The sequence below is a fragment of the Sminthopsis crassicaudata genome, chromosome 3, assembly GCF_048593235.1.
Source record: "Sminthopsis crassicaudata isolate SCR6 chromosome 3, ASM4859323v1, whole genome shotgun sequence".
In the NCBI taxonomy this organism is placed as follows: Eukaryota; Metazoa; Chordata; class Mammalia; order Dasyuromorphia; family Dasyuridae; genus Sminthopsis; species Sminthopsis crassicaudata.
Window position 1 is genome coordinate 375,787,375 of NC_133619.1, and position 11,050 is coordinate 375,798,424.

Below are 11,050 nucleotides of genomic sequence, written 5' to 3' on the forward strand. Positions count from 1 at the left end.
CTCAAGAAGTGGACCCAATCCTGGTCTGTGAGCCAAATTCACAGCAGGATAAGGCCAGAGCCTTGAAAATGCTCACAGCTTTTATACATTTCAGACAAAGAATCTCCAAAATCCTACCCTCCATATGTTGTAATTGGTCACATAAGTCTACTGTACACCTAGTTGGTAGTAGACAAGGTGATTTACAGCTTCTTTGGCCATATTGGACAATGGAATGTTGTTTAGGCCTTATCTAAAACCACGTGATTCTGGAGAAGCCGAAACTGAGGCCTATAGACTTGGTCTACTTTAGTAAACAGTCTCTGATCAATATGTGCTGTAAGTTCTTCACCCTTTTCCCACACATGTTCAAGGTAAGACATTCTTTGCAAATGTCTTTTTACACTTATTGCATCTGTGAAAAGAAAAGATTTTTTGTGACTTTTATTTCAATGCCAATATCAGCTACCTCATGCTCTTTCTTGGGAGAATTGAGAGTTCTATCGTGGTTTGAATGCCTTTTTTTGCTTCATCCCTTGAAGAGCCTCTTTTTGCTATTTTATTTAGAACAAAATCAGTGGGCTTTTTTATGGCTTTGATCTATACACTGGCTGTGATTTTCCCAAGATAATGTGATGATTTTTTTTTTTTTTTTTTTTTTTTTTTGTGAAACACAGTTATGTGCCTTAACATATCACATTTCCAAAGCATTTCGTAAGTGCAAAGTGACACTTATAAAACTTAACATTAATGTTATTTCCATCTATGCGAAATTTAATGTATTTATCAAGTTTTGTTTGGAAGCAAATTGCATTTACAATGATTATAGTAAACCTGCTTGAAGCCAAAGTCATCTGAAAGTTTTGGTTTACTGAGTTTTTACTGATTACTCAGCAGAAAGACTAGTTGATTTAGGGCTGTCTGAATCTTGCTTAACTTTATTTTTCTGCTACCCATATGGCTCTTTTTCTCATCTGAATGATTTGTTCTTTTTAATTCATTTTGTAGAAAATGGTTAATAAAAAGGGGTAATAATTTTCCAGAGTGTGATTTTTGAACTTTTACCTTCATTTTAATGCTGCTAGCAATATTATTAGGACCTTCCTCCATTTTAGTTCTATAAAGAATGTCTTTTGAGCATTATTTGTAGTTTTTATTGTTATTATAACTTTTTATTTACAAAACATATGCATGGGTAATTTTTCAACATTGACTCTTGCAAAACCTTCTGTTCCAACTTTTCCCCTCCTTCCCCCCACTCCCTCCCCTAGATGGCAGGTAGTCCAAAACATGTTAAAGTAGTTAAAGTACATGTTAAATCCAATATATGTATACAACTTGCTTTGAGCATTATTTATAAACTATTTCCTCTTGAAAAGAAGACATTTGCATGTAGTTAAATTGTATTCAGCCTTTGAAAAAGGCTTTTGTTTCTGAGTCTTAAAGATTTTTTTTTTTTTTTTTTTAGGAGAAACAGTATCCAGGAACAAAGGCTTCTTCCACTTGGTAACTGTATCAGAAGTAACTGAATCCCTCCTCAATCCTCTATGAATTTTACAAAAATTCCTCCTCACATTCACTTTTGTAGCAAATGATTTATAACATGCTGGACAGCTCCTTACTTAATATTACTAGAACATTCTTATTACACCCTTTAGAAGAGAACTGGTTTGGATTTTCATGTTTCAATATACTTCTTTAGTTCTTCCATCTGTGTGTATGTGTGTGTGTGTGTGTGTACACATATATACTTTTCTAATGTGCTGACAAACATTTGTGTGGGACAATGGCAACCACAAAAACAATCAGACTCTCAGAATAAGAAAAAGCAAAAAGGAATTTATTATGATCTCCCAAAAAGGGCATCACATCTGATAAGGTGTTTGAAAACATCAAATAAAAACTGCAAAATACAAGATTAAATAGTCTGATTGCAGAAGCTCCCCCTCCCCCCTCCCCTGACCTTTTCTCACATTGTTTGGGGGAGTCTGGGTTTACATTCTAACCCTGGAAATACATCCCAGAAATAAAAAAGCAAATTGCCTTTAAAAGAGGTACTTAAATGCTAATTAAGAGATGGTGGGAAACAGGAGGGGAAGAACACCTGCAACTTTTTTTTGGCTCTAGCTATACTTATTATAATAAAACTTCAGGTCACAATTAAGGTATAGTTTAAGGCTATATTCCCATAAGAGAGTTTTCCCTCAATTTATTCCAACCATTCCCGGTATTAACTTTTGAAGGCCTCTCATATCATTCTTAACATATTCCCCAACCATCTTGTCTCAGTCTCCATCCCTCTGGACCTGGCTTGTCTTTTTTCTTTATTGAGGTTCATCCTAGTTTAATTGGGCTTCTCTCTCCAGGTTGCTGAATCTCTCTTTTGTGGAAATTCCAGGAAATTTTTCCCATAAAACTTATGGGTCATCCTATGGCCACTCTCCTCTGGGTCAGCCCATCACAGCATCCTGCCCTGTGGTGTCTTTTCCCTTCCTCCATAGCAAGTGGAATCTCTCCTAACTGCACTATACTTTTTGACTCCATTTCTCCTTATAACTAACTCTTTCAGGGTGCTCAGTCCTTTTCAGGATTTAGCCTGCCAGCATGCCCCACTTCATAGGTATTCCTTTTCTACTGGATAATTTTGAGTTCCATCAATAAACTTATAAAAGCCCTTTTCCTGCTAATTACATGCTCTCTCAATTTTATAACAAATCCAGTGCTTTTTTCATCTGGTTAATAATTATTTCTATCATGACCTGGAGTCTAATAATGAGCCTATTCAATACACAAATTAGGGTTCTGTACCCCTAACTTCCATCTGGGAAGTCATTTGTCCCCCCAGTAATTAGAATAGGTAACCTTTCACAAATAAAAATACCTATAACAACAAAATACTAAAAGAAGCAGATATATGCTCTAGCAACGGATAGATGAGTAGGCCAAATATTTAATGACCAGATATTTTCAGATAGGAAATTTTAAGATCTTACATCTACTAAACACTCACCCTGATTATAGGAATTTGGTATAAAAGAAAAAAGCATGGACATGATTATAATAAAAAACTAGTCCTTCAGGTCTTAGCCTGAGAGTACATACAGGACAGGATAAAGAATCCTTAGCTCACCTCATAGTCAACAATTCTACCTTATAGCCAGATTTGGGAATAATCAGGCAGGATTCTTACACCACTGGGAAACTGAGTTAGAAGAATCCCACCTTAAGCGGAGGCCAAGGCTATTCTCCCAACTCTTGCTCAGATATTAACTTCAATCTGTCCTTTGAGTAGCTTGTGGCATATTCCTTTCAGATGGTGTTGATGATTCATCAGATAATCATACCTGAATTTAAAGCTCCAAATAATACTAATAATAGTCCCAAGAGATTTGATCTCCAATAACAAGTCTCATTAATCAAAGCTTCTGGTGAATTTAGCTCTCAAGGATCACATATGCTAAATAAGTATTCATTATACTATTTACATTGATAACAGAAAGAAATTTATCCTAGAAAGTTCACAGCTTATTTTCATATCTAAGTAGATGGATTTTAAATTCAACATTATACAAATCAATTTAGCTTAAGATGCTCAATAAAACAATCTATATCAAAACATGCTATTAACCATGTTTGAAGGTACAAAGAACAAGACTGCTAAAAAAATGTTAATTCAGCTTCCTCCATTTGAGGAGCTCTTATAAAATATAAATAATATCAATATTGTTAAAGTTCCTCTCAGCACAAACATTCCCACCTCCCACCAAAACATTCCCAATTCCAAAGTCAATTTTAGAAGTTATAAATTGTTCTTAAGAGTCCATTCTAAAGGTTCTTCCATAGGTCTTTTAAGTTTGGTGTTCTCCATAGGATAGTTTACCTCTCAGATTTGTGGAGAAGGAAGGAATTTATGACCAAAGGAGAACTAGAGATCATTATTGATCACAAAATAGAACATTTTGATTACATCAAATTAAAAAGCTTTTGCACAAACAAAACTAATGCAAACAAGATTAGAAGGGAAGTAAGAAATTGGGAAAACATTTTTACAGTTAAAGGTTCTGATAAAGGCCTCATCTCCAAAATATACAGAGAATTGACTTTAATTTATAAGACATCAAGCCATTCTCCAATTGATAAATGGTCAAAGGATATGAACAGACAATTTTCAGATGATGAAATTGAAACTATTTCCACTCATATGAAAGAGAGTTCCAAATCACTATTGATCAGAGAAATGCAAATTAAGACAACTCTGAGATACCACTACATACCTGTCAGATTGGCTAAGATGACAGGAACAAATAATGATGAATGTTGGAGGGGATGTGGAAAAATTGGGACACTGATGCATTGTTGGTGGAGTTGTGAAAGAATCCAACCATTCTGGAGAGCAATCTGGAATTATGCCCCAAAAGTTATCAAACTGTGTATACCTTTTGATCCAGCAGTGCTACTACTGGGTTTATATCCCAAGGAAATACTAAAGAAGGGAAAGGGACATGTATGTGCCAAAATGTTCGTGGCAGCCCTTTTTATAGTGGCTTGAAACTGGAAAATGAATGGATGCCATCAATTGGAGAAGGGTTGGATAAATTATGGTATATGAATGTTATGGAATATTATTGTTCTGTAAGAAATGACCAGCAGGATAAATACAGAGAAGCTTGGAGAGACTTACATCAACTGATGCTGAGTGAAATGAGCAGAACCAGAAGATCACACTTCAACAACAATAATGTATGAAGATGTATTCTGATGGACGTGGATATCTTCAACATAGAGAAGAGCTAATCCAATTCCAATTTGATCAATGATGGACAGAATCAGCTATACCCAGAAAAGGAACACTGGGAAATGAGTGTAAACTGTTAGCATTTTTTTTTTCTCCCCAGGTTATTTTTACCTTCCGAATCCAATTCTTCCTTTGCAACAACAACAACAACAACAAAATTCGGTTCTGCACATATATATTGTACCTAGGATATACTATAACATATTTAATATGTATGGGAATGCCTGCCATCTAGGGGAGGGGGTGGAGGGAAGTAGGGGAAAATTCGGAACAGAAAGGAGTACAAGGAATAATGCTGTAAAAAAATGTTATAATTATAAAATTAATTAAAAAAAAAAAAGAATATCATAAAAAATTTTTTTTAAAAAAAAGCTTGGTATTCTCAGCCTCTAGACTGCAGTCTCATTCATTTGTAACATCTGGTAAGGTATTTTAACTCTTCTTCTTCCAGGACTTAGTAAATGCCCAATCTTCTATAAACTGCAAATTCAAAAGTTTTGTCTGGATCAGCAATCCTTGTTTCCTAGGGCTAAAAAGAGTTGAGGCTGGCCAGTATATAATTTCTTAAAAACTTATCATTTGTTTCAAAAAAGGAGCTCTCTTTTTCCGCCCCCCCTCCTAAATAAAAGTTAAACTAAACACCATCTCATATGGAGAAAGTCCTAGGTCACTTCTGGTAACAGTTCTGATTCTTTAACAAAGCAATAGACAAACATTTGGTTCAAGGCAATTTAGTCTCTAACATCAATTTAGTAATTCATTTGTTATGAATCTGATTCATTCTTTCCATTTTCTCTGATGAGGACAGATACCCAGGTATATGGAATTGCTACTCAGTTTGCAATCTTTCCCAATTATTTCTTATAAAATCTTAGAAATAAAATATGTTCCTGTATCAGAATCAATAGTCTCTATCAATCTATACTTAGGTACAATTTGTTCCAATATTATTCCACTAACCCTTCTTAAAGCAGCAAAGCCCAGGGGAAAACTTCCACCCATCCCCACTATATCTCAGTTTCCAGACTGGTATCATTTCATTAAAACTTAATCTAAATATTTTGGAGCTAGGCTCCTTCCCTCTGGAGTGCTGCCTCCTTAATACCTTCTTATTACTCTTTAGACATATTACACACCTTTCAGATACAATTTGTTCTGCAATTACACATATCCCCATATGCCAAATTTTTTTGCTTTCACATCTTTGTTAAAGGAATAAAGCAAGACAAACTTTTACTATAAATATTCTAAATAGCTTTGGACTAAATTTCACAAAATTTATTACCACATATCCTGCTTGGCTTAGTGAGGGAAAGGAAAGGGGGAAAGAGGGAACCCCATTTCTTGGTGCATAGATAATCGCATGAGGCACAGTGTCCCCTGTAAATGAATTTACAGGCCCCCAAACCTAGATTGATAAATAAAAGGTTTATTGTAGGAATTTAGAAATAAAGTTAAGTTAGAAAGATGCCAGGGCCAGAGATGGCCACTAGGTGGGCAGGAACCCTTACATGGTTGGTAGGATACCACATGTTGGCTGGGAGGGCTCCTGCCAAGAGGGAGTTCCGGCTCATCTCTTTTATACCCAAAAGATTGTGGACAGTTCCAAGTTCTTGGCAGGCTTTTCAGTTAGCTCAGATCAGGTGAGGGCTGTGGGAAGCTGAGCTGATGGTGGGGCTGGGCCTGGATATTCAAAGGATGCCTTTGACCAGGATTTGTGAATCAAAGTGAGCCATGGGTTGGGCAATTAGAAAGGAATCTTAAAGGGACCTCAACCCCTATCAGGCTGACAAAATGTTAAAGCACAGCTCATACAATTTTTACAAATTTCCCAATATACAATTTAGTAAGCAACAAAGTAACTTAAATATATTCCATCTAATTAGGAGATACAAACATGTAACCTCTTTAAGTAAGTTACCAGAGAACCAAAAAAACTATAACTTAAATACATATTTAAATTTCTAGTAACAATACTTCAATATCAATGTACACGTATATCTAAAATCTTATATCAGAATAAACAAGTTCACAATTTTAGCATGCATTAGTTAATAGTAATTATTTCATATAATTTCAGAATTAGAATTACAATTTAAATACACACAGCCCCAAATCTGAGGTAGCAGAACACTGCCCTTAAGAGATTGTTGGACTTTAGGACCCTGAGGGAAATGGATTGGAGAAATTTGGACCCAGGTATCTGGTTAAAGGTCTGTGGCCCAGTGACTACCCCTCCCCCATGCCAGAAATGCTGGGGAAGGGGTCCACGTCCAAGATGTTGAGGAACCAGCACAAACTCCAGAAGAATTCAGGCCAGCCAGGAACAGGATCCTAGCCAGGATAGATTCTTCAAATATGAGAAGCTTGGAAAAATTCCCAAGAGGGTGGGGTTTTTTTCCTTCTGTAGTTTTATCAGTTTAATAACAGTTGGTCTGTTGGTTTTTTTGTTTTTTTTGTTTGTTTTGATTTTTTGGTGTGTCAGTTAAAAACTTTCACTATTTCAGAACCAGTCCTTCCTCTCCCTAGCTAAAAGCAATTTACATAAGTTCAATTATGTACAAAACAAGAAGCACTTTTAAAATCCCAAACAACCAGATCTTTTCCTTTGTAATTCAGCTAACTGAAACTCAGAAGACAAAACACAGGCTTACACCACACACACAAAAACACAAACTGCTTTTCTAAATCAATCAAACTCCAGTTCTCAGCCCCACCTGGTAAGGGAATCTGAGGGGGTTCTGGAGCCTAGTATAGAAGGCTCCTTTGAATTTACACCCAGCCCTCTGGGAATGGATTGTTTCCCAGAGTGAGCTGAACATCTGCCCAAACAAATCAACAGTCTTAAATCCCTATATATTTTGATATTTCATCCCCCTTCTTCCTAAAGAGCTATCTTCCCAGGATACCAAATAAGTTTAGAACCAGATACTTTCCTTTCTTAAGGTTCACAGTATCTTATTGTCCTTTAATAGAAAGATTCATCTGATCTTACCAAAGGAAAATCGGAGAATCCTTACAGATTTGAATTGCCTAGGATTTTCCTGTTATCCAGATGGCTCAACAGTTGCTTGACAGAGAAGAGTTCTCTTTCAAATAGTCTCTCCCCTCTTCATCAGTTCTTCCCGTTCAAAGGGAAATAGGAACCTTTTACAGAGTCTAACTGCCTAAATTCTCCCAATCCCAATTCCAGTCACCCAGATGGCTCACCAGTTGCTTGGCAGTGTCTCTTCTCCCCTCACCAGTTCTTGCCTTCTGGGCTGTGCTGCACAACTTACCTGACTGGTTTCAAACATTTCTCAGCTGGCTTTTTTCTTGGGCTGAATTAATCCTCTATTTTTGCTAGCCTACTTCTGTTTTTCTTTCTCCAAGTGTCTCTTTTCGGGAGTTGTCAAGTCCAAAGATCACAAGGAACTCTGGAAGGTGCCTGCCCAATGATTTGGTACAGGAGAGATCCTCACAAAGAGCAAATATCCTGGAACGAACCCCCAAACTGTGTGGGACAGTATTGACCCCAAAAACAATCAGAGGCTCTCAGAGTAAGAAAAAAGCAAAAAAAAGGTTTATTTTTATCTCACAAGAAAAGGGCATCTCCCATTCAACAAGGTGTTTGTCAGTAAAAGGAGAACAGTTCAGTAAGAACTGCAAAACACAAGACGAATGCAGACTACCTACCCCCCAGCCTGGCCTTTTCTACAATTGTTTGGGAGAGTTTGAGTTTATATTCTAATCCTGGAAATCAATTCCAGAAATAAAAGAACAAATTGCCTTTAAAAGAGGTACTTAAATGCTAATTAAGAGATGGTGGGAAACAGAAGGGGAGGAATACAAATTTTTTTTTTTTTTTTTTTTTTTTTTGGCCATAGCTCTCTTATTATAGTCTCAGTTTACAATTAAGGTATATAGTTTAAGGCTATATTCCTGTGAGAGGGTCTTCACTAAGTTTATTTCATACACATTGGTTCTGGAGTTGAAGTCTGTTCTATAAAGACAATAAATCAAGAGGTGACCAAAATCAGAATTATTCCCAGTTAGCGTGTGATTCCTGAGGCTGTTCATCAGAAATTGGTGTTGCTTCAATTATAACTGGTTTTTTTTTTTTTTTTTTTTTTTAGTTTTTTATTTTTAAAAAAATGAGAAAAAAAGGAAAAGAAAGCAAAACAGAACATTGTTATGTGCCCAGCAGAACATCAAGGAAGATTCAAAATATATAACAATAAATTTCCAACTAAAAAAGGATATATAATAATAGAAGAAATTATATTCACCAGTTTTCATTCCTTCTTTGCTTCCTTGTAGGTTATTCTTTTGTTCTGTTGAGTATTTTTTACTTTCTTCTTTTTTTTCCCTTTATTCTCCCCACTTCCCTTAAGGAGGGAATGTTATACATACATATTTGTACATTTATATACACGCACACATATATACACACATACACATTCACATCCACTCACAGACCCACATACATATATTTATATACACTTACATATATATACATATATGCATTCACATATATATTTACATAGAACAACATGCATACATTCTACATATACTCAGATATATATGTAAATAATATGTGTATACACACACAATTTACCCATATGTAAACATGCATCTAATACAATATTAGTATGTGTGGGGGATAGTGACCCTTACCCAAATTAAAATCAGAAACTCTCAAGGTTTAAAAAAAAAAAAAGGCAAAAAAAAATTATTACAATCTCAGAAGAAAGGGCAATGCTCAACAAAAAAGGAGTCAGTAGAGAAGTGCAAAGCACAAGCTGCAAAAACACAAGATTAAACAGACCCTAAAAGCAGAAGCTCCCCCACCCCTGACCTTTCTCCCATTTTCTGGGGGAGTCCAGGCTTACACTCTAAGTGCAGAAATTTATCCCAGAAACAAAAGAATACAAATAAATAATAAACTCTTAATTCAAATTTCCCTAGAGAATTACTATACAAGCAGATATTCTTGGATGAGAGAATTCAGTTACCTGAATTCTCATCATGGCCTTTTAAATAAGTACTTAAATATTTGCTAATTAAAAGGTGGGGAAAACAGAAGGGGAAATGTTTATCCAATTGAACACCTGCAGCTTTTTAGCTAGAGTTCAACTTATTGCAAAGTCTCAAATCATAATTAGGGCATAGGTGGAAGCCACATACTGATGAGAGGTCTTCACTCAGTTTATCCCATTCATATGGCTCGTTTGATTGGATCTCTAAGTTTGACTTGTCTAAGATCAATGATTACTATGGTGGGGGTAGAGGTGGGAGAAGTCTACAATTTCTACTTCTGTGTCTGGAACTAGAGTTGTTTTGAACTATTTGATATTAGGTCTGAACTTGAATTTGAGAGAATTACTTGACTGTGACCTCAGCTGGATTGTTAGTCTTTGAAATATACCAAAATACTAAACTATAGATTCTTCTAATATATTCTTGCTTGTCCAAACTGGAATAAATGGCTGCTAGGAAATTATTTGTGGCTTAGCTTTGTTTATCATTTACCTTCAAAAGGTTGTCATCCATCTGGAGATTTGGAAGGGGTTAGAATTTTTTATGTGTAATTAATTTTGGTGACTCTCTGAAGAGAAAATTTACATTAAAAACTTGTGTCCACCTCTCTTACTAAAATTTACACTCAAAACTTGTGTCCACATCTTTTAATAAAATCTTTTAGCTGTTTAGTTCCTTAGTAGCAGGTTCTATTCTTTAAAGTGGATATTGAGCACCTGGAGTCAGGAAGGCGCTTCCCAGGCTATGCTGCAACCCCTGTGCTCCCAAAGAATCCCCATCATGTACAGGGCAGCGGCAGGTGCAGCTTACCTGGTCTCTCCGCAGGCTGGGGCAGCAACAGCCAGAATCTGCTATTTGAAATTGGGTGAGTTACAGGCCACATCTCTGGTCACTGTCCTGCATTCATGACAATTAGGATGAGATCTTCATTCAAACCAAAGGTACTGGGTAGAACAGATGACTTTTGTCTTACCTTCCTTCAGCCATAAAACCACTGTCCTGCTACATTAACAAATTTTCCTTTGTCCTAGATTCTTTCCTGCACATTCTTTTGATTTCATTCCCTTGAAATCTGGATCAACTTCACCACTTGACTAAAATGGTTCTCTCCAAGACAATAAATGACCCCTCAATTGTTAAATCTAATTTCAGATCTTATTCTCCTTGAACTTTCTGTAACTTTTGCATTGAAATATTTCTATTGAATATTCTCTTCTCCCTTGGTTCCAAGATATTACTATCTCCTGCTTTTCCACT

General features: G+C 36.0%; 1 pseudogene; it reads right to left on the reverse strand.

The window, feature by feature from the left end:
- Window positions 1–348: 348 nt before the first annotated feature.
- Window positions 349–1,690, reverse strand: LOC141562161 (zinc finger protein 800-like; annotated as a pseudogene).
- Window positions 1,691–11,050: the final 9,360 nt, after the last annotated feature.